This window comes from Hirundo rustica, chromosome 6 (assembly GCF_015227805.2).
Source record: "Hirundo rustica isolate bHirRus1 chromosome 6, bHirRus1.pri.v3, whole genome shotgun sequence".
In the NCBI taxonomy this organism is placed as follows: Eukaryota; Metazoa; Chordata; class Aves; order Passeriformes; family Hirundinidae; genus Hirundo; species Hirundo rustica.
The window spans coordinates 57,954,035-57,977,591 of record NC_053455.1 but is presented as its reverse complement, the minus strand read 5'-3'; the positions used below and the strand labels follow the sequence as shown (position 1 = coordinate 57,977,591).

The 23,557-nt window shown below is 44.2% G+C and overlaps 1 protein-coding gene across 8 annotated transcripts in view; it reads right to left on the bottom strand.

Moving 5' to 3' along the window:
• BMAL1 (basic helix-loop-helix ARNT like 1) overlaps positions 1–10,330 on the bottom strand; it is a 47,901-nt gene extending 37,571 nt beyond the window's left edge. For 2 of the 8 annotated variants that reach the window (XM_040068078.2, XM_058420934.1), the window contains exon 1: positions 10,296–10,330. The gene's annotated coding sequence lies outside the window, so the exon portion shown is untranslated. Of the gene's footprint in view, positions 1–5,762; positions 5,894–10,141 lie in introns of those variants that run through there. The other 6 variants (XM_040068072.2, XM_058420937.1, XM_058420935.1 and 3 more) reach the window with 5 other exon arrangements.
• Between the last annotated feature and the right edge of the window lie 13,227 nt (positions 10,331–23,557).

Genomic DNA, 23,557 nt, shown 5'->3' with positions numbered 1-23,557 from the left:
CTTTGGGAGATTCAGGTGACAGAATTCACACCATTTCATTAGTTGAGAAGTTGAAAATCTAACCTTTTAACTCTTTGTAACTGCAAGAGCTTTTAAACTCCTGGCTCCAGCATTCAGCTGGGTACTCCCATACAGCACTGGTGCTTACCTAACCCCACAGTGACTTGTTCAGAGATTCAAAATAGATTAAACCTAATCCTGTAAAGAAGTAATTTTTAAAAAAGCTACAAGTCTGAGTAGATGACAATAAGGTGATTCAGAAGTCAAACAGATACCAGCACTGTACAATGAAGGGGAGAGACTATGAACTCACCAGTGAGTGCCCATTTACCTTCCCTTGGAGCACACGGGCCAGCTCTCAAAGGGAGATTACAGCACAAGTAACCCTACAAAGCCTCCAGGGTAATAGAAGCCTTCAAGAAACCCTCTGAAATGTATTTATTTTGTCTGTGAGCTGCTACTTCGGGTGAATTTACTCCTTTTCTAGAATGTTGTTTTAGCAACACCCAAGTGAAATCCATCTCCCACCCACAGCAGCACAGTCAAGAAAGAACCTGGATGAACGTTACTCAGGTCAGGTTTGAGAAACACTGCTCAGTGTTGGGATGGCACACGGAACCACCAAATCTAACTGCACCGAGATGAATGATGCCTACAGCCTGAGCAGCGGGAAAGTGCAAACCTCGAGGAGAAAAGCAGAGCACAGCAACACAAGGAGCTGCCAGGAGCTAAGTGAAGGGTGGAAAACAAGGAAAAGCTCGCATGTGGAAATGATTGGGATGAGTACACTTCTGGAAGGACGCGTGGAAAATACAGAACTCCGCCGTGAGCAATGATTGAAGAGAAACTCACCCGCTGCTGCCAAACAAAGGCTCGGCCAAATTCCGTCACAGGGAGGAGTAAAAGGGGATTTGCTGGGCTGTACTTGGAGGTGAAAAACTAACTGCAACATGCAATGAGGTTTGCTAGAAAGGGCAATCGAAGTTAGCTGTACTTATCCCTAATGCATCTCCCTTAAGCTAGTGCATCAAGATTCCCCCAGCTGTTGGAAGGGCAGGGAAGTTTCTTTTTCTGCTTCCTGAAAGCCCTTGAAATCCACTCGCCAGCCACTCCTCCAGGCAAACCTGAGAACCTGCACCAATATTATTCTGTGACCTGGTTGCCAACACAGCATCGCTCCAAAACATCGTCACTGCCACAAAACACGCATGGAAGAGCAAACAAAGCGCTCGCACAGCTGAGACAAAAGGAGAGAAGGGCACACACAGGCAGCTCTAAGAGTGAATTCTTGAGTGTCTGTGTCTGCAAATAGAGTCAGAGATCAGCTACGACACCAGTTACCAGGATTTCCAAGTCACCAAACAAAATTCAACAGAAAAATGGAAAAATAGGTTTCATTGACAAGTAACAGAAACCAGTACTTTTCCAGGTTTATCAAGGGGCAACACCATTCCGATGTGTTTCGGGCTGCAGGAAACTAGCAAACCACAGAAATATCCTAAAACTAGAGGACGAGTCGGACGAGCGACAAAATATTTGTTTTAAAAAATAAGAACTATGCACCTGAAATATGTGCCAAAGAAAGTAGATTACACAAGTAATGAATGAATCCACGGAGGCTTAAGCACTTGCCTGAGCAAATCCTGCTCTAAAAGGCACGCTCGTTTTGTCTAAAAAGCAGCAAGAACACTGCAACGCTAATTTAAGCACTTAAAGGAACTTTAAAAATCTTAAAATGTTGAGTAATGATCATCAGCATGCTACAACACTACCTGGGTCTCTAATGACATACCAATAGAGCACTTTTTGCTCACTTTTTTGTTACATGGAATATTTTTTTGTAATTCTGCTTCCTTCAAAGGTGTGCAACTATTTGGTCTTTATTAGTCATCATATGCTCTAGGAAAAAAAATAATTCACTTTAAGTAGAAGGCACGGATTCTCCTGTTATCTGCTGGGTTAAACTTCGCCTTACGTTCCATTTATATTCCAGATAAAGTTCAACATTTTTAGTAAATCTCTTTAATAAGGACACATTATAGTCTTAGGTTTTCATGCCACTGAACACAAGAACACTTCTCCTGAACGGCTATTTGATAAGAGCATCAAGAACAAACTATGGTGCCAATATTCCTCTAAATGGAAGCCTGGATAGGTTTTAGAAAGCTTTGCTTCTTGAAAACAGAATATTTAAACCAACTGGCAGCAAGATGAGATCTATGCCAAGTTTGAGAATCATTCTTAAACAGCAATTCAATTTTTTTTTTTTTTTTTTAACAGACAGGTCCTCCCTCCTCAAAGGCAGCAGAGGTGTGCACAATTAATGGAGTTCAAACCATGTATTGTCTCAGGGAAAAAAAAAAAAGTCGTTTTCCCCTCAGTCTCTTTCCTATATTCCATTTCCTCCAAACTTCCTGGCAAGTTTAACTGGAGACATTGCTGGGTCTCTGCCAATTTTACATAAATTATCAGTTTGACAACAACTTGGACACATAAGTGTTCAGCTCTGGCACAGTCAGGTGACGGTGGTGAATGAGCTCCTGAGAGATTTGCATATCTGAAACACTTCCATATTTGTTCATCTGAAAACCCAGAGGCACATGGGCCAGTGAGGGGAAAGGGAAAAGAGTCAGAGGTCTGCCTGAATTGCTCTTCCTCGTTTTAAAAGAGGATTTTTAAAAAATGGCACAACAAATACTGAAAAGCTCCACTGTATAGCTCCAGAGATGAAAGTAAAGAGTTGCTTATTTTTTCTGGCTTTCAGTGCCAAAGCCAGAATTTTTCATCAAAATTTTATGTAGATTTATGAAAGAAATGACCCAACACAGCTTAATCCAAAAATACTCAGTCACAAAGCCTCCTCTTCCACATGAAGGTTGCAGTGTAACACATTTAAAACAGCACTCTTCACACTTCCTGCCTCTCCCACCTCTCCTTCAGGAATACTCACTTGGTGAGCTGCTTCCTAACCCACAAAAGCAGAAATGTTTATGAAGCCACAAGTTGTATGGCATCAGCAATCTCAAATCACTCTTCTGGGGCAAATACTCAGCTGTATATGTATATCTCAAATACTTTGAGACCCAGCAGATTCCCCAGGCCTGGATCTTTGCCCAAACACAAATGCCACCATGGAGCAGAGGGACAGGATACACAGATGGAAATTTTCGGCCAGGAAAGGGTTGGAGCAGTGACGGAGGCTACACTGTCCATGGCAACCCAACTCAAATGATCATCCAAACTGCTGTCCAAACTCACCCAGACGATGCAAAGGACTCATGTGTCATTATAAACCAAACTGCTGGGCACCAAACCCAGAATTTTCTACTGTCAAGGTACCAGAGCAGAGCCCTGATGATCCTGTCCTGAACAGTGGTGTGTTTCCCACATGCTCCTTGAAAATCTGCAAACATCCATCGGTCAGACCAGAATTCTTGGGGGGAACACGCAGGGAAAGGACAGTCAGAAAAGTTGCACCATGGCATCAGTGGTATCCTGTTGTTAAAATCTGCTCTAAAATGGTGAGTTGATAATCTCCACCAGAAATGGGAATGTAGAAACAGTTTCTCCAACAGCTGACTGCAGTAATCTTCTCCTCTGTTGGGCTTTTGCCCCCCTCATCATCTCATTCTTGATAATGACAAAAGCATTGGAGTAAGACAAATAAAGAGCCACTCCAGCTAAGAAAATAAAGCAGGCATTTGCTATGGAAGAGTATCATGGTCAAGACAGATAAATGAGGACAGGAATTACCTCATTCAACAAATAACGCCAAGTACAGTAATTGGGATCTCATTATTGCCAGCTGGGATATCTTAAACAGAGCAGACTAGATTTTAAAATGCTGTAATGGGGAAATACCCATCTTTCTTCAAACTGTCTCCTGGCCAGACAAGCTGACCAAGCTGCACATGTCTCAGATGGAGAAAAATGCATTTACATAAAAATTTCTAGCAGAAGTGAAACAGAAAATCCCAACATGAAGCCGAACTAGCATAAACTCTTGTATCCGTCTTTCTGTTTAAAATAAGAATAGCCAATTGCTGGCCTGGCATTTCTAAAATACAAATAACTTCTAGTACTTCTAGAATATGGACCCAAACTGCATAGAAAGCATTTGACAACATTTTGAACAGACTGTTCTTTAATTACAGCACACTTTCAGCAATTCTAAAGTTTTATGTGACAAGTTCCTTTACAAAGTCACTGAACCTGACTTGACAGGCTTCTAAAATAAACTACAATATTCAGAAGCTGGTTTGGTCATTGCAGTGAAAATATATTTTAAAATAAGAAAATAAAAAAAAAAGAAAGAAGAAACTGTAAAAATAGGAAGAAAACAACATTATTTGTGACAGAAACTTCCAAGCCATAGTAAATTGGGTATAGATTAAAATCACAGTAAAATGTTACTGTAGGGCAGCAAATTTTCCTAATATCCTGGGGTTTTATTGCATTGATACGGAAATAAAAGGCAATTCCAGGTATCAGAGCCTTCTAAGATCACAAATATATGTAAATTTCTGAATTTATGAACTTGGGCCATATCCTGACGATAGCACAAAAATATTCTCGAGTATGTTGAGTGCACAGTGTTGATACTGATTTTTTTCCATTAACTCATTATGAATTAATTTCATCAATAGCAAACCAATTTACAAACGCAAATGTCAAGATTACACGAAATGCCTTGGCAACAAAGCACATTGGGAAAGGGAACAGAGGAACAAATGGGCTCCCTGTTTCTTAGTCAACAATTCTAGAACTTCAAACTGGAAACCCCAGTGTGGTCAAGAAAAGGTTAAAAACCCCCCCCATAAACCTCCGAAACAAACATCTGATTTTTTTTTGCAATCTATTCTAGACCACAGGCTCTATACCTGAAAAATGACCAGGGCATTCAAGTCTATGGGCAAAATAATTATTATTTTCCAAGGTTATATGAAAACTAACAAGCCAGTAGCCAAAGTGCAGCAGAAAGCCCCAAACTCAAGGAGATTTAAAATACAATTATCAGAGGTCCTTGAGTTAAAGACAAAAATATCAGTAGAACTCAAACCAAAGCAAGCTTGCTGCCACTCTCAATGACTACAATGCATACACACAACATAAAGGATGAAAGTTTTGATATTTTAATAGATAATTTTGCTTTAAAATGGAAGAGAAGTCCTAAATTTCATAACACTCCAAGAAAAATCCACAGGCAACAAAGCAGGCCATTCATAACAAGTCAAGGAAAAGAAAACCCAACCAAACCAGTCCAAGGAAACTATAAAATAACAGCTTTAAAAACAACAAAAAAATTCTTACAAAAAAAAGAGAAATGGTAAAATAAAAGCTTATTAAATTTATTTTCTCCTGGTTTTTCTAGGAAGTAACTTTTCCTTCTCACTTCACCAGATAAATATTCTGCAGTACAGCGTTTTTTAGCAATTTCTAGTGGTCCTTTTGATTTGGTCCATTTTGGTCAGGCAAGTTATAAAAGGCAAAGGCACTTAAAGGAAGTTTCCATGATAAAAATAACTTGAGATCAATAATAATAATAATAATAATTTCTGAGTTCTCTGGTAGTCTTACTTCATTCACCCTTCAAAACCTACATCAATCCCAAGTGGATAATAAAAACTTTAATTCTCTGAGTAGTCCTGTATCAAGAATACATCCAATCTGTAAAATACATGGATTCCATCCACTTATTTTTTAGCTGACACAGAAAGGAATTAAGGAAAAAGGCAGCAACTGAATGAGGACCTAAGAATTACCTTCCTAGGAAAGTGATTTCAGAGACACGGTGCCAAAAGACGCTGCCTAGGAACCACCAAACATCCCTTCCAGTGCTACAGCAACCATCCATGGGAAGATGGATTTCCATCCCAGCCACACAGGGAACAGCTGTTAAGGATTTAGCAACGTATCTGCAGCCCTTCCCAGGTGCCACTAAACTGCCTTGTACCTGTGGAAAACAGAACCCACCAACACCTTAAAGGAAAACCCAGCCAAAACCACCCCAGAAACTAAAACCATCTGCCTCAGCTGCTTGGACTCATGAATGGGCTCCTTTAAAAGTCAGCAGAGAACGTCAACACCTTGGGCCCCAAGAAACATGGCTTGTTAGTTCTCCCCTCCGAACTGCTGCCAAGGAGATCGATCTCCTGCTCTCTGAGCAGCCTGCTGGCACCATTCCTGCACAAGGCCAACCCAGTAAACTCCAGCACAGCTCCAGCACAGGGCCACAAGCTGCTCTGACATCAGCAGCTGACCCAGAAGTGCCTCTGACACAGCAGACATTGAATAACAGCTTCTCAAATGGCACCAGACTGAAAAGGTTACAAATTCTCAGTGTGCTGCCTAAGAAATACCTTTTTGCAGCTGCAAAGGAGAAAGCGCAGCCTGAAGAGAGAGAGAAGAAAGATGAGTCCTTGCAGGCATGGGTTCTCAAACAATCCTGCACTTTACACACGAAGGACCCATTAGCAGCCAGTTCTTGAATCGGATTAAACTATAAACCAGGAACTTGAGCATCAGCTAAAATAAATTTGAAATAATACCAAACATAACAGAAACCATCAATCTTCTTTGGGGCAAAGACTGAAATGTCAGACTATTTTTTTTTTTTTTTTTAATGTAATGAATATTCCAGACTAACAAAGCTTGAAGATGCTGTTTTGATCTGTGTTCTTCTGCAGAATGGATTAAAAAAGAAATTACATTTCTCAACATCTGGTGAAAGATCAGGTTTCCAAGGAGATGAAGTCTGGGCCTTAGATAAGTAGCCTTAGTGCATTTTTCCCAACAAATCGAGGTAAAAAAGGCAGGTGAAATATGCAGTTAATGGCACTGAGTTACCTCGACATCCACCCCATTCAATGTGCAGCTCAATTTAATAGATATCACAGGTTAACCAACAAAGTTCAGAGTCCTTAAATACAAATAAAACCAATTGGATAATCACAACTGAGATTTCTTCCTCAGAAACACGCACAAAATTCGTCAAAAGTTAAAGAGGCTTTCTAGATAACTCAATACACCAACTTTTAGGGAGAAAAGCCTTCTGATTTTTTAAGTGCATAATTTTTCTTCTTCAATGTCTTGAGTTTCAACTATGCAACACCTGAGAATCAGTCTGGATTTGAGCTGACTAAAGCTGGAACATATTTCCTACTGCAGTGCAAGACCACCAGATCCATACAGATATATACACACACCCCACAGGCAGAGCACTCCTTTGCTTTGCTTCATCCATCATCAATCTGCTGCCCAAAATCCATCTACAGCTGCTCTTAGAGACACTGAAAGCCCCACAGCGAAAGCTCTTTCACTAGGTTTGAAAATGCCATCAACTATCTCATTTGCATCTTCAAGTACCTCCAAAACACAGACCATAATTTCTGTGGGTTGATCAAGCAGAACTTTTAATAACCAAATTTCAAAAGTTGGTAACTAAGTTCCAGTCAGCATAATCCAGTCCGCTACTGCATTTATCAAAACCAATTATTTCAGGCTGAAGCACTCAAAATATGATGACAGCCAAAAATTAAAGTTTCAAAACATGTTTAATGTATCAAAGTAAATAGAGGAACGTTAAATATTGCATTCTGTAAACTTAGTGAGAACCAGAAAGCTACACAAGATTAAAAATATGTATTTATTTTGGGCTTCTCTTTGCAGTCATTTGCATATGATATGCCTTTATACAGCTTTTCTTGAAGACAACTAACTTCAGAGAACTTCCTAACACTTGGGGATACAGGCAGCTGCCTTTTACTATTTTCTGGCCTTTTTTAGAAACAGCGCTATGGACAAAACTGATGGTAAAGGTAAGAATGAAAAGCATGCAATTACAGAACTGAAACAAAAAGTCACCACAGGATACAACCAATTTACTTTGTTTCACTTTACCATAACATATCCCTTCGGGTTTTCCTCTAGCTCCTGTCAAAGCATAACAGCATGTCAATGGCCCCTGTGCTGAAAATGGCTTAAAATATTATATTTGAGCATGAAAACAGCACTTCTGTGTTCATGTAAATAAATAAGCTGCATGTCTCCTAGTAATTCCAACGTCCTTGATATCAATTCCCTTGGGAAACCTGCCTTCCTCACCTCATCAAAGAACTGTGCACAATTCTAAGCTCCACTAAACAAATCCAAAGAATGCTCTCTGTTCTTATTCCTGATTGCCCAAAGAGAATCCTTGAGAGCAGGTATTTGAAGAGGAAAACAATTCTCATTTAAAGCCTCCCTACAAACATCACTTTCCTAATACATCCCTAGCCAAGGGTCCCCAAACACAGCAGGTCTCTTGGGAGCACATGGTGACAGGGATGTGGCAGCAGGCCCTGATTCCAGCTCTGGCTTTGTGGAATCCCAGCTCCAGCAGCCTGAGCTTCCCGACACCCAAACCAAGCAGCTTTCTTCATGTTCTCTGTGGTGCTTCTCTCTTGTCTACTCCCCTAAGGAGCTTCTTGTACAGAGCTTGATCCTTCACAGCCCCACACACCAAGTGACAATGGAAATGTACGGTGTGGAAGAGAATATGGGATAAAGCAGCACAAAACCCTGAAAGCAGCACAAAACCTACTGAAATGCTGCGGCTGTAGATTATTTTCCGCACTCGATTTCTACAAGTGGGGATAAAACCCCATGAATGGTCATGAGAAGCACAAACCCACAGAAGTCAGGAGGAGTGAAGCCTTTCTCCTTAATAAGCAGCTGTGGTTTAGTTTAACCAGAGAGAGGTCTGTAGTTCCTGATGCTTCAAAGAGCTATTTACATTTGCATATTCCTGGAGGATACAAAACATACATTCTGAAGAGGGCAGAGTTTAACCTCAGCCTTCTGCAAGACCTTTTACAGAGACAGTTAGACAGAATTAATACTTAATTGGAACAAAACACTCTTTCTTCTCTCCCTTACAGACTTAGCTGCAGCCTGTGTATTATCGGTCACTCACGCTTAAAAAGCCCTTTTGATAAAAGAAAAGATAAACAGGCAGGACAGGTACTTTAAATATAAGCATGTTTTTTAAAAAAGGAAATGCAGTATTTTGAATATTGAAGTTCCAGAATTAAAAAAAAAATCTACTGAAGACTGAATTTTGAAAGGAGATTAGACCACGCTCTGCAGCTGACCCTTTCTACCTCACATACTACGGAAATACTTCAAAATTCCAGCAGGCATATTTGCTTCCAAGGCAAGAAAACACACCCACTTGTTCCTTCACCGTTGTTTTTCAAGTACGAAAATCTTCCCAAAACTGTTATAATCGAGGCGCTGGAGTAACAGAAACCTCACCAACTAAAAATGCAAAACGATTCCCTTGCCTCCCCAAGCGCAAAATCCTGATCTCGGGAAGCCACCTTGGTGTTCCCGGTGCGTTACGTTCACCGCTGGAGGAAAACCTCCCTTCCCCTGGCGACAGGCGAGGCGCACACAGGTGTCCGACAGGGCACCGGGAGAGCTGCTCGGGATCAGGGGGATCCCCAGGGAAACACCCCCGGCAGGAGCCCGGGATGCTCCGTGCGAGGAGCCCCGGCCGCGGGGCTGGCACCTGCCCCCGTGCCACACAAACTGGGAATTCCCAACTGCCGCCATCCTTCTGGGCTTCCACACGGGGCCTCCCCGGTCCCGGAGCGCCGGGCGGAGACCCCGCTCGGGCAGGGCCGCTCCCGCGGCCGGGGAAGGGGGACCGTCCCCTCCGTGAGAGAGAGCCGCCCGAGCCTCCCCGTCCCCGGGGGCCACTCGCACCGGGGAGGGGGCACAGCCCGGCACGTCGTCCCCCCGCCCCGAGCCCCGCCACCGCCCCTGCCCTCCGCGGGACCCCGGCCCGGCTCAGCCCCCGGGTCCGGGCCCGCCCGCTAGCCCCGATGCCCCGGTGCCGCCACACCGCCGGGCAAGCCCGCCCCGGGGCCGCTCCGTAACGGGGCCCCCGCCGCGGTCCCGGCTCCCGGAGACACAGCCCGGCGCCGCCGCCGGTGGGTCCCATCGCCGCCATCTCCCGGTCCGGGCCCCCCTCCGCCGCCCCCCGGCCCCTCCCGGGGCTCCCGCGGCTCCCGGGGGCGGCGGCTCTGCCGGGGCCGCGCTCCCCCCGGGCCCCCCCCCGGCCCCTCGGCGCCCCCCGCCCGCCGCCCCTGGCGCTCACCGCGGCTCCGCGCGCCCCTCGCCGCGCCGCGCCCGGCCGAAGGGAGGGCGGGCGGGGGTCGCGGCCCCCCGGCAGCGCCGCACGCCCGGCGCAGGCAGCCCCCGTCCCTGACCTACTTTCCGCCTGGCTTGCCACCCGACGGCGCACCACTAACCTACTTTCCAGCCAATGGCACCCTCCCCCGGCCCCGCACCGGACGCGCCCGCCCGCCAACGGGAGAGCGGCTCCGCGCCCGCCTCGCCCAATGGGCGGCCGCCGAGCGGGCAACGCCCGCCCCCCCGAGCCCCGGCAAATCCCCGGGCGGCCCCGCGGCGCCGGCCAATCGCGAGGGCGGCTCCGGGCCCTGGTCCCGCCCCCCTCCAGGGGGCGGGGCCGAGGCGGCGCCGCCGGGACCCGGATGTGGCGGAGGCGCCGGCGGGGTCGGCGCGTGTTCGGGCCGGCGTGCCCGGTGCGGCGGGGAGGGCGCGGTCTCGTCCGCGTTTCTTGCTCCGGCGGCGCCCCCCCGCGGTCCCGCCCGCTCCCCGCCCCGCCGCTGGGGCTCGTCCGAGCCGCTGCGTCACCGCCGCGCGTGACGTCAGCCGCGGCCGTGACGTCACGCGCCGAGGTGTGAAAGTCATGGCGGCGCTGCCCCGGCGCGGCCGCCCTGCCCGGGTCTCGTCTCCTTCCTTCTGGCGGCGGCGAGGCCCCGGCCCGGCGCTGGACACCGCCCTGGTGCCTCAGGGAGCCGGTGCCGCGGTGTGAGCTCCCAGCCGTCTTTAGGGGCAGCTCCGGGCCTCACCACGTGGGCCCTTTGCCCTGGAGCCGCCCTGCCGGAGGGTCACCATCGTGTCCTTCAGCCCGCCGCCGCCTCGGATGCATCCCCCCGCAGGTTCCCGGTGCTGCGGAGCCCCGCGTCACCCCGCCTGGTGTCTGCATGGGACACAGAACCCTGCCGGGGAGTTCCCGGTGTGTCACACACCGCACCTGAGCCCTCGGCCTCCGGCTCGGCTCGGAGGGACGGGCGTGATGTTGGGGCAGTGTCCCTGTCATTGATGCTCCATCGCTTCCCAGCGCCGTCACACGACGCCGGAGCTGCTCGCAGCCTCGGTTCTGTTTCGGCGTGTGCAAAAAGGCCAGCGGTGGAATGTGGTAAAGCCATCTACCGCGCCGTGTTCTGGTCTAAATTTAGACAATCCGCACGGCAGCGTAGAGGGGATATGTTGCAAGAATAATCACGGCTTAGCTGCTTTCAGATGCAAACATTTGCTAAACGTGATTGCGTGATCGCTGCATCCGATTATCATTGCCACATCCTAATTGCCTTAACATTTCCTGCCCTGCCATGCCACGTCCCAGAGGTTTGGTTTACGTTTCCTAGTGTAACATCACCAGGGAAGTGTGGATTGCAGCAGGGTTGCGTCACGGCGTGCCTGTGGTTATCCCAATCCGCCGTCACAGGTCGTGGGCTCAGCCCGGGACAGCGTTAACAGCTCGTTTCCACCTCGTTGAGTGAGGACTAAACGCAGGCAACAAGTGGCCCCTGCTGGATACAAGCTCTCTGTTCACATCAGGATGCTCCTACTCGGAAGAAACGCTCCCGCAGAAGGAGTTAAATGGAATACCGTGCATTAGCAGGATGGAAGTGTATACCCTGAAGAGACAGGAGAAGATGCATCCTTTTGTTTCCAGCGAAATGGTGCTGGTTTGATTTGTTTTAGCGCACAGAAGTTATGGAGGTGGAGAAGTCTCCTTGACTACTTCTTTCGACTCAGCCTTTGTAGTTTTGCTCATTGTTTCTACCCATCTGTGGGAATAATCTTCCTTATGGGCTCGATCACATACTGTCTGTTTTAACGAGCCCAGTGCCTGCGGTAGGGAATGATGCCAAGAGTAATGATCTTTAGCTGTTTCTGTAGGAGAGCAGCTTAGCAGGCCATATGTCAGATTTCCCAGTGAGCGATTGTTTTGAGTTGTTTTTACACCGTGGTTTCTATTCATGAGATATTAAAGAAAATAACAGCATCTGGTTAATCAAATTCCAGATTTCACCATATGATGATGTATATCAGTCCTCTTCTGTGACTTCCCTTGAAGTAGATTGTCAGGGAATTTCTATCTGTAGGTGAATCAGGCATCTTATACCTTGAAATTTTAGGGGCGAGGAGCTAAGAAGTGACAGTTTTAAATCTGACAAGGCCTGAGTTCAGCTCCTGACGCTGAAAAAGTCTGCACCACCCTTCTACCATACGTTTCAAGGGACAAAAAGGTGAACAGGAGAGGTGAGGCTTGACCAAAGGTCGAGCATTTTCTCCTTGCAAGGTACTTGAGGGAGCACTTGAAGTAGAGCACCCCACAAACCGTGGGAGTTGCTGGGCAGACCAGCTCAGCTGTGTGCTCAGCTCGGGCCGCTGTGCACTGGTGTGTCTCATACAAGAGCAAAAGCATTTCCTCATCCAGACAACTCTCACCTGATTCGTTTTCAGAGTTTATGCTTTTTCTTTCTAAGAATGTAGTAAATTAGATCTTAGGCAGGAGGTTAACTGCCTTTGTTAACATGTTAATTGTCACACCATGTTTAATCACCAAAATTTACACTCACTTTTGGCTTAAAATGTCAATTTAAAAGCCAGAAGAGGGTGTGCTGTATGGCAGTTGTACTGAAAATTGTGGTTTATGAATAAAATACTGGAAAAAGTAGCTCATGTTCCAGCTGATTTTCTTTACTGTGTTCATATTTGAATGCTACAATAAAAACTTCCCAGGTCTTAGGATTTTGACTTTGTGTCAAGAAGAGTGGCAGACGTGATCTCCATTAAATGTAGCCTACCTAAGGTATGATGAGGCCATATCGGTGGTTTCACTTTAGAATCTGCAAGTTTTTAAATCAGAGTAACTATTTCCCTGCAGAAAAAGGAACCTGGTTTCTCAGCTGATAGCCCAAAAACTGATTTTTTTTTCCTTTGTTTTTTGGGGGGGTTTGGGGTTCTTTTTACGGGCAGGGGTTGCCTTCAAGCAGTCTTGATACATCTCTGGAACACCCACAGATATTCAGAAGTAACCAGCCAAATTAGTTCTTTGATATTTTAGTTGTGTTTTCCCTCAAACACGATTCATGACCCCAGTTACAGACACAGAGGACACACATCTCAGAGTCTTTGGAGGGTGAATTTTTGTGAAATGGTTTGGAGTTAGAATTATATGTGTTTGTTTTAGCACCTGGCTGTGGATCCAACTGCTTTAGAGCTCTTTAACCAGCTGCTGTTTGTTTACAGGTTTTCAGCCATGCAATATTAATTAACCTGTCTTACCCTTTTATCCAACCTCTTCCTCCATTTGTCTCTAGATACACAAGCTGTGATCTTAACCTACAGCAGGAGAAGTCAAAGCTCACAGAAGATTATCCAGACTTAATAATTTGAATATGTGGATTTCTTGTTCTGTCTGTACATTAAAAACCCCAGAAATGAATGAGCCCTGTTTCTGACCCTGTTACAGAGTTGGTGCCTTGCTTCAACCCAGTTGTGAGGGCAGAAGAAACTTCAAACTATGGCTTGGATTGGTTGCAGACTGAATCAAAAAATCTCACAGTGGTGACCTGTTGCCTGTAGTCTGTCACAGCTCCTGTGTGGCTGGCTCAGACCTCTTCAAAGTAAAGGTTTTATCAAAATCACCTGTTGCAGACTCATTCTTTTCCCATTTCATCAAATTCTTGAGTATTTACAAAACCTAAGCCAGGGGAATATTAGGGTTTTTTCTGCTTTTGTTTGTATAAACACTTGCTGCTTTAAAGGGTGCACCTCCTACCAAAATGTTTCCACATTTGAGCATTAATTTCATAAATATAAAGCAATAACTTGACTTTTTCATGTACCTGCTTCCTTCTGAGTGTTTAAAAACCCACTCTTCTTCCTCCTGGCCTTTTTCATAATTTAAAAGGCTAAAAACTTGTTTCAGGGCAAAAAGAGAAGATTCTTCTACAATCCATTGATTTCTGCCCCGTTGTCTCTGAGAACACCAATTAATATTCAGAGACTCAGTAGGAACTCCCAGGAGCTGGCAATCCACTATCTGGCAACATAGCAGGGACAGGAAGAAGAATCTGATGAGGAAAATCAGGCTAAAGCCAGGGAATTAAGAAATTCTGAGCACTTCTTTGCAATATGTTTTCAATCTTCACAGAAGGTTCAGGACAAAGAATTTCTGTCTTTATCTGGATTTGACCTTAATGAAGGTTGAAGAACTTCAGAGTTTTTACTTCATTGAAAATATATGGAATTGAGTTTGTATTTCAGAGTCTGGAAGTCTGAACTAGAAGAAGACGTAGTAAACTGTGAATATGTTAAGAGAATTTTAGTGCATATAATATTTGAAGTTGAAAATTCTAAAGGGCTACTGCTTTTTCAATTAACAGCTCGTTTTTTGGTTTTTTTTTCCCTGTAATTTTATTAAAATGTTTCCTAGAGTTGTATTTATCATTTTTGTTGATAAGAAATCCGTATCCATTCTTGGAGTAATTTTGACTCACCATATTTATTGCTTACATTTTTTCAATGCATTGCATACAAACCTAGAGTTAGCTGGTGGGATATTCTTCCCTCCCTTCACAAAAAATAATAAGGAATTCTAGAAGCCATTTCGTTAGAAGAGAATTGGGTCAAAGACACTCCTAAAAATTGCTGGCAGTGCTTCTTCAGGATTTACTGAGGACACTAAATTCAGGGTAGAGTTTTGGTGCCTTTTCTCGGTAGGGATCCTAACATTTTTTAAGTTCCGTTAAACACCAAAACTTTTGCTTTTTGTACTGAAATGAGCAGAGAATGGATTTCAACCAGCCTCAGTTTGCTTGTTCTAAAGGGTAAATAAGAAGCAGAAACAGTTGAACAGAAAAGTATAGCTGGGATTGTAAATGTCATTTAAATAGGTGTTTTTGTTTTGTTTTGTTTTTAAATTAAACAGTCACAGACCGTATTAATTAAGTATAATATCCTCCCTTTTGCAGATTGGAAAAACAGACCTGGAGATTAATGAGTCGGTCAGGATTACACCCACATATTAAGCCACAATTAGAACTGGAGCAACTCATGGCGGCCTTCTAAAGAGTTTGGGGAGTCACTCAGCACCTCCACTTGGTTTTCCATATCACTTACACAAAACATTTTACTTTCACAAGGAGATCGTCAAGCTTAGGGCATATTTTAAAAAGGAGCTTTGCAAACTATAAAAGTTAGGGGCTTGATTCTCTTTTCAGTTAGTGCTGAAAACTCTAATAGCAGTTTAACAATCCATGGTGGGAGGATGGATTTTCAGATTGACGGGGAGAGTGACTTTATATTCTGATGTTCCACCTTGTAAATGTACCAGACCTTATTCTGGAATTTTTACTTCATTCTTACGCAGTCAAAATTGATTTCATGATTGTTCCATCAGGCCTCTGTGGTGAGGCCTGCAAGCTGTCAGGGTTAAACACAAGACATAGGTTGTTCTTCCCCTCAGATTTACATCTTTCTGTCCAGGGTTTTAAGATTAAGATGCTGTAGACAGGAAAAAAAACCCCAATGAATCTTCCATGTTTCATGCTAAGCTACGGCTTTTCCGTTGTCTATTAATTAACACTCTATTAATACTGCTTTGGTAGGTACTAATGTTAGACAAAAAACCAGTTTTGTTGCTAGAGAAAAAGCTGCTATTTAAAAGCCAGAGCAAAAGCAGACTCATTCTGAGGCTTGTGAGTGTATCAACCAGTAGGTGTGCCTGGAGTGTTGTAAATGGGAAAGGTGGGAGGACTCTGTCTCGTTATTAGTACAGTCAGAAAGACAGGAAGCACTTAGGGAAGGTTTCCCTCTCGTTCTGAGTTCCAGGAAAGTTATTCAGCCAAGCACGTGAATCACAAAGCAGACTGGAAGGGAGTTTCTGTGTGGCATGAAAATAACAATCTTGGAGCCTGAGAAGTGAAACAGTTTGGTGCTTTTGTTCCACTGCAGATTTTTTCATGGGAAACAGCAGCCCCACGAATATCTGACAATGAAATGTCTTAGTGTATGAAATGTGGGGTTTATATAAGAGAGAGTGTCTTACTCATCAGCTGCTCTATTTTAAGCCCTGCTCAGCGTGAGGACTTTCATTTTGTGATCTATTTGGACAGCAGCTGGTACGTTAGAGTTTTACTTTGGCTGACATCTTTATAGTCTAAAGGATACTTAACATAATCCTGTAAAACCTATTCTCATATTTGTGCTCAATCACTCATATTTCATCTTAAGTGTCCTGTCTTTCCCCATGGACATTTTCTGTCCATTTCATGTTAGAAAATGGTCGCTGTATCAGCAACATTAAAGGGATGTTTTCTGGTGATGTGATCAAAAAATATAGATACAGCATATGTCATAAAATGGATGTGCCATTTCGGTGACTGCAAAAGGCAATGAAAAGGAATCCATAGTAACATATGTTGGGGATAAATTCCAGCAACTAGCACAAATAACAGAAAAGATGGTGTGTATTAATAATTATATCCAAAGATGAGCTACGTGCACGATTTGGATTCACTTGGGAGTATTTACATTGTGGAAGGACGAAGTGGATGCCGAGCTGCAACCTAATTCCAAAATCCAACAATTATCAAGTAGTTTGCCTCTTGCCATAAAGTCCTAGGACTTCATCTATCTGTTCATGCAAAATGAAAAGTCTTTTCCATCTTTGTGGCTTTCAAATCCCAGCCAGCTCTAAACAAATGACAGAATAGTCCTGAGAGGAGCTAAAGTTACCTGTTCCTGGAGATGCTTGGGAAAAAGACTGATGTGGAGAAAGGAAAAAATGAGGCACTGTTGAGGGGTGGCAGGCACTGAACCCTCAGCACAGCATGCAGTGGGGCTCCCTTGTGATGTTTTTCCCTGGATCTCACACTTTTACACCCTCCCTTGGCCCCACCAGCCCCTGGGCCCTGATGGCATCACCTGACCTGCATGCTCAGGAGCTGTTCTCTGGGGGATGAGAACTGGAAACCGAAGCTGGGAGGTGTCAGGATGTCCTGCTGATGATTTCAGGTGCTTGAAGGGTGATTTGACTCATTTCTCAGCAGCAAAACTTGCCTAGGAAATGTGGAAAGCTACTTTTCTTCGCACATTTTGTTTCCCACGTGAGTGACCAGGCATGCATCGTGTTTTGTGTGCTGATTTCAATTGCTTGTCGAAATCTTAAGCCCCAACATCACACTAGGTGTATTCTCACCCAGACTGCTGCTCCAATGCCTTGGGCTGGAAGGGAGGGATTTAACAAAGGGAAACAAGGAGACTTTAACCTCCAGCTGTTCCCCACGAGTGGTGGTCAAGAGGTTCTGCACCATGTGAATCCTCCAGCTCAGCTTTCATGCTGGGCTTGCATCCACCACCCCTTTCTCCTGCAGTTGCCCAAACAGTTTGAACTTGAAGTGAAGCTACAAAGCTCCCTCCCACACCTGATAGAGGCCCCACCCTCTCCACACCCACCCCATGGCTTCAGGAATCTGCTTATTAATTACGTGCACGTCACTGGGAGTGGCATAAATTTGACCCGTCCTTGCACTTCTTTGATATCAGTGTGATGTTTATATTTCCGTATGTTGGCCATGAACATGAAAATCAGGGCCTTTACAGAATTAGTTTGACTCACATAAGGTATTATTCCATGCTTTGTCAGCAATTACTTTTTCTTTTTACTTCTGGAAAAAAACAAAAACAAAAACAAAACAACCAACAAAGAACCCCAGAGCAAAAAGACAAGCATCAAAGTGGCCTGTTACACTGTTCATCCTAAACATAACACAAACCTCACCATGAACACGTGTTTGGAGACAAGAAGGGCATGGAAGGACTAGCCTGGACCACAGTCTTGCTGTTCTTAAGTCAGTCCTGCTGATGTCTCCTGAAAGTGTGACCCTGGAGTCCGAGGGAGTGGAGGGAGCGTGACTAAAACATTCATTGTTGCCGGATAAATGAGGGGCTGCCCCAGGAGCCCAGCGCAGGGCAGGTGGTACGGTCTAAGCAGATGGTTATGGCTTGCTCTGAGTGCTGCAGATTTCTCTAGGATATGTTAATCAACACATTTTAATGACCAAAACAATGCAATTTTTAAAATAAAAAATGCCAGTGGGCAGTTGCACTTCTTGTCCAGTATTACTTCGATGATTTTCACGTCACGCCAGTGAAATTTAAGATACTCTGTGTATGTACTTGCCATGTTCATTTCCCTGTCCATTTTTTTTGCCCATTTCTTTGCTTCCTTGGATGTGCTCCCAGGAAGTTGCCTGTTTATAAGCTTTATGTCCTGTGAACCAACGCTTGAGACAGAGATGGAGAGGCGATGCAGGAGATTACAGGGGAGTCTTAACAACTTAATGACAGACAAACTTACAACACCCAACAAAACAAAACCCTGTTCGGTGCCTCCTCACATACTCCTCCTGCAGGCTCCTCGGCCAGAGAGCCCAGCTTTGGCGTGATAGCTGCAGCTCTCTTCCTTCTGTGGAAAGAAAATCTGTACTAAAATTCTTTCCTGCCATCTCAGGAGGGTAATCCTTTTAGGTACTGTGGTTTTCTGCTGTTGCTTGATACTTGATCTTTTTAATTGATTCAAACTCCAAGGTGGAAGTAGCAGCTTGGGGTAGCCAATTATTTTGAGTTTCCTTAGGTTTGCTTCCATAATCCTTATGCTGTGTCATACTTAATTATGTCGATGGCATAAAACAACATAAAGCATTGCTTTTAGTTTTTTAAAAGTCTCTCAAGATTCTCCACTGAAACACAAGATAAAAATGAAGATCTTTGCTCTTTGTGCTGGTGTTTTGTTGTGGTACACCTAATTCCTTTTTCACGTTATCTTTTTGTTTGTGATTTTAGGTACTAGCTTGAGGTTCAGAGGGTAAAAGGCTAAAACACCGCAAATAATAATGTAAGTTAGTCAACAATTATATTAATTGGCCAATGTGAAGATTTTGCGCTCATAAAAAACTGCAGATTTCTATTACTTGTCTGTATTCAGACACTTCTACCTGTTGCATTTGGTATTTCTCAAGAGTATTGAGCTCCCAAATATGACTAAAAATGAAATCACACGCTTGTTGGAAATATGAAGGGTAGCCTAGATTCTCTTGACTCACTAGAAATTCATTCTGTACATCTCATGTGACCCTATGGAATCCATTTGGATTTTGTAATAATCTGTGGGTTTGTGTAATGAATGAACCCTACCTCAGCGTTTCTGCAAAGGTATGCAAGGTAGCTCTGAAACGGAAAGTACAAAGAAAATGACAAAGGAATCGCAAGAAAGTGTTGTCCTGACGGTATCTTCATTTCTCACGGCATTCATCTGATCCTGAGTATAAAATGTAATGAAGACCTGGAAAACAATTGTGGCAAATGGGGAAAGTAGACGGTGGTACGATGAACAAATCATAGCTGTGAGAGACAGTAAATTGTGTATTTCATTCAGCTAACAGGGGCCCAGAATGTCTCACTCTTGACCTGCAATTAGTCCTGGAAGACAGCTCTGATTCTGTAGTTAGCAGTGGGCTAAGGAAAACAAAGTGGTCACACAGTGAGGGCTGAGCAGTTTGTCCGATGCTACCAAAGCTGCAAGGGTGAGAGAGTCTCTGTCTGATTGTGCTGGCGAATTTTGGCGCTTTGAGTCACCCTGCACCTGGGTAATGTACAAAGTGTGCACATAGGTTGTAGGGTTTTTCTCTGTTACATTCATTATTTTATCTTCCAAGTAGATATAATTTCCCGAGACAAATTATTAAAGAGTGTGGTGTTGTGTGGTGTGGTTTTTTTTTTTTTTTTTTTTTTTTTTTTTTTTTTTTTTTTTTTTTAACTGTTGGTAATGTCTTGCTTATTACCTCAAGGAATGCATGTGTTTTCCTTTTTTTTCTTCCCAAAGGTGTCTCATTTGGAGGATGTCTGTGCATGTGTTTCCTTTTTTTTTCCAAAGATGTCTCATTTGGAGGATGGCTGTGTTTGAGGACAGGCGTTGAGGTTGGTTAAGCGGTGTTTTGTGGCTTGGGCCGTCACAGGGAAGGCAGGTAAATATTCACGTGCCTTATTATTGTGATAAGGCAGAGAGGTCAATAAATCATCAGGTGAGTGCTTGTCTGAGGTGTTCTTGTGTGTGTTGAATTCGGGGCTGCCAGCAGAGGATGAGAGAACGCTCTTGATGGTGTTGGTGCAAACTAACTCAGGTGTCACTGGCCATGGGTTGGATAATCCCCATAACTGCAATCCCAGTCCATACCCTGCTTCTTCAAAGGGTACTCTTTCAGTCTTTTCATGCATATTGTTGCTCTTGCTTTCCCACAATAACCACTTTTACCTCTTACTTGTCTCTGCTTTTAAACTAGTTCAGACGCACTCAGCGCTTTAAAAACAAACCTTTAAAGGCATTTCCCTTTATTTTCTGTGAGAAGCCACGGTAAATGCCATACGCTTTTAAGCAATTAAAAGGCTTTGTGACTTTGTTTTTTCTGTTGTTAATGCAGGTGGTACAGATTCAATGGGCTTTCATGTGTAGCAAATTCATCACATATCTATTTTCTGTCTCCCAGCACCTCTGTTAGTTTGAGGTTGGGCTCTGAGGAGCTCTTCATATTTCCATGGTTACAAGTAATCCCAAGGGTTCTCTTAACCCCCAAAGGCTGAGCGATTGTCTTCTTTTTTTTTTTTTCTTTTTCTTTTTCTTTTTTGGTCATAGGAAGCATAAAATTAACAAATTAGGCTACAGACATGAAAAGATTGTTTAAAGCACTTCAATAAAAACTTTTCATTTTCACTCACTCCAGAAGTGTCGGAGTCTTTTGCCACAATCGTGGCTATGTCAGACTTTCTGTAAAGAAGAGTTTTTACCTGAAAACCTCAAGGATCTTTTTTCTTTTCCCTTTTAATTTCGATTGGGATCAGCAATCCATTTTGAAGGCAGCGGGTTTACAGCAAACAATGGAGGTTCAGAGCTCTGCTGTGATTAAAGAGCCAGCAGTGACCACCAACCATTACTACGCGCGCTGTTGCTTGTTAAAGACAGAGCGAGCGAAGGTAAGAAGCACTTCAGCTTGCTGAAGAGCACAGACGTAGGCACATCCCCATCAGAATTTCAGACCTCAAATTGCCGCATTTCTTTCTAACAAAAGACTGACAGAAAGTCCCTCCTGGCTTTCAGATCTCGCCTCTTGTTAAAGCCCAGATTCTTCCCAATAAATCCAATGCGGCGAGCGGCGCCTCCTGTGAGTGGGTAAGAGCTGTTAGAGACCCTGAATAGGAGAAGGCAGCTGGAAGGAGCAGTGGTTTTTTTCTGAGAGGCTTTCTCAGACTGAAGCAGTAGCAGGGTTTTTTGGTTTTTTTTTTCTGTGAAATAGACTCAGGTAGGCTGTGATTTGTTAAGGTATCCTGTGATGAAGAGCTCCAAATCAAAGGGAGGTTTCTGGATCTTCCCGGGACAGCACAGGCAGTGAGCTGCTGAGGGCAGAGAAGTGAGAGGGAGTGATGAAAGAAAGCTGGAGAAAAGTCTCTAATAGGAAGAGAATATCTTGTCTGCTGAAAAGGTTTTGTATAGTGATAGAAGATTTGACTGGAGCTGGAGAAAGGGCGAAACAAAGCTCTGCCAGGGAGAGAGACTGAGACTGCCACTCCCCATGCAGTGTTAGCGCTCCAATACATACAGCAAAAGAATCTTCCTAACTAAAGAGGAGAAAATGACTCCTTTTCCTTTCTTTCTGGCAAGTTTCTTTTCAGCTGGAGGTACTACAATTGCTGAGTCTTCAAGCCAGTAGAGGCATAAGCTGATTTTATGGCAAAGTAGCAGGTAACACAGTAAAATAATGTTTAGATAGTACAGCTATAGGAGAAAGAAGTATATTAATGGGGGAAATGGACCAAAAAACACCTACTACATTCTATCTACTCACTTGAAAGACAGACAATGGTAAAACACAGCAGTCTTTGTCCTCCAAGTGAATAATGAATGTTAATGAACGTTCAGAATCACAGCGGAGGGCAGGGGCACGCTGGTTGTGTTCAGACACGATGTGTCAGAGATGCTGAATGTTTTATTGTACAACAGCTCTAAACACTTCCAAGCAGAACCGTAGTCCGTGTATGAGCAGCTGCTGAGAAATGGAACCAGAAAACCTCTGGAGTGGTGCCTGAGCTGGCTGCTCCCCGTTGGTGCCTTGCTGCTGCAGTTTTTAGGTGAGGCGGTCAGGCGATGTCTGGGATGTTCTAGCTGCCAATGACCGTTTCATACACGTGTGAGACAGCGATCACGCAGAGCAAACCCCGAGATCGTGCTCCCAGGCTGCCAGGCAGGCCAGCTGTGAGCCCAGGGAGCGGGGTTTGTGGGTCTGAACCTGCCTGACCAGGCTGTGGCAGGATGCCACGAGTGCCACCGCACATCTAGAAAGGAGCGTGACAGCACAAAGGACAGGGTTGGCTGAGGAGGATTTTGAAAGCCCATTTCAGATCCACCTTTGACTTTAGCAGGTGAATCAGATGCCAGGAGACGGCAGCTCTTGGGTTTTAGGATTTTCTTTCTGCTGGGTTGAAAGTCCTTAGGGGCTTGCCTGCTCCCAAGGTGTGCTTGGGCCTTTTTCAGGGAAGGGTTACGTGTTTTAACATTGGTGGCTGCTGCTCCCTTCATCACAGAGTTTTCTCCCAGCAGTGCAGTTGCAAAGGGATGAGAATGTCCTCTCACTTCTTCTTTGGCTATATTTTTATTGGAACAGAGTGGTTTGGTCCAAACTCTCTGGGAGTGCATCTGTAAGAACAGCAGTGCAGGATACTCAGAGTGTTCCAGGCAGTAACTGCCAAGGTAACAAAGTTAGAAAAAGAAAATATTTGGTAGATGCATAATTAGTGTGGAATCGTTCTGGAATCCTGTAAATTGGCATGATAAATCCCAATTACATGTCAAACCAAATCTTCTGTCTCCAGGGTAAGAAAATCACCCCTTCAGAATTTCGATGGGAAATGAATTCATTGTAAACTTACTATCAGGAAACTAGAATATCCTAATATTTGGTTAAAATATTATAGTGTTTTATAACATCTTGTTACATCAGTGCTTCTGAAACTATTATTGACTGCAGTAGAACTTGTGTGTAGCTTGTGAATCTATATGTACAAATATACATTTTCCTCTCAGAGCAGTAGTTTTGCTCTTTGCCTGGGAAAGATCCTTGACCCTTCTACATGACAAAAACTATTTTTAAGAAAAAAAATTTCCTTTTTAGACTATGCTAGGACAATTCTGGCAAGGATAAGACAAAAACTTTTGTAGAAAAACCAAGATAGTCCTATCAGGGATGGGAAGTTAGCCCAAAGTGTTGGTAGAATCAAAAACTCCAAGCCTGTGGAACCCAGGAAAGGATCAGCTCTAAGTCCCTCTGTAAAGAGCTGCTTCGTTGCTTATAGAGTACCT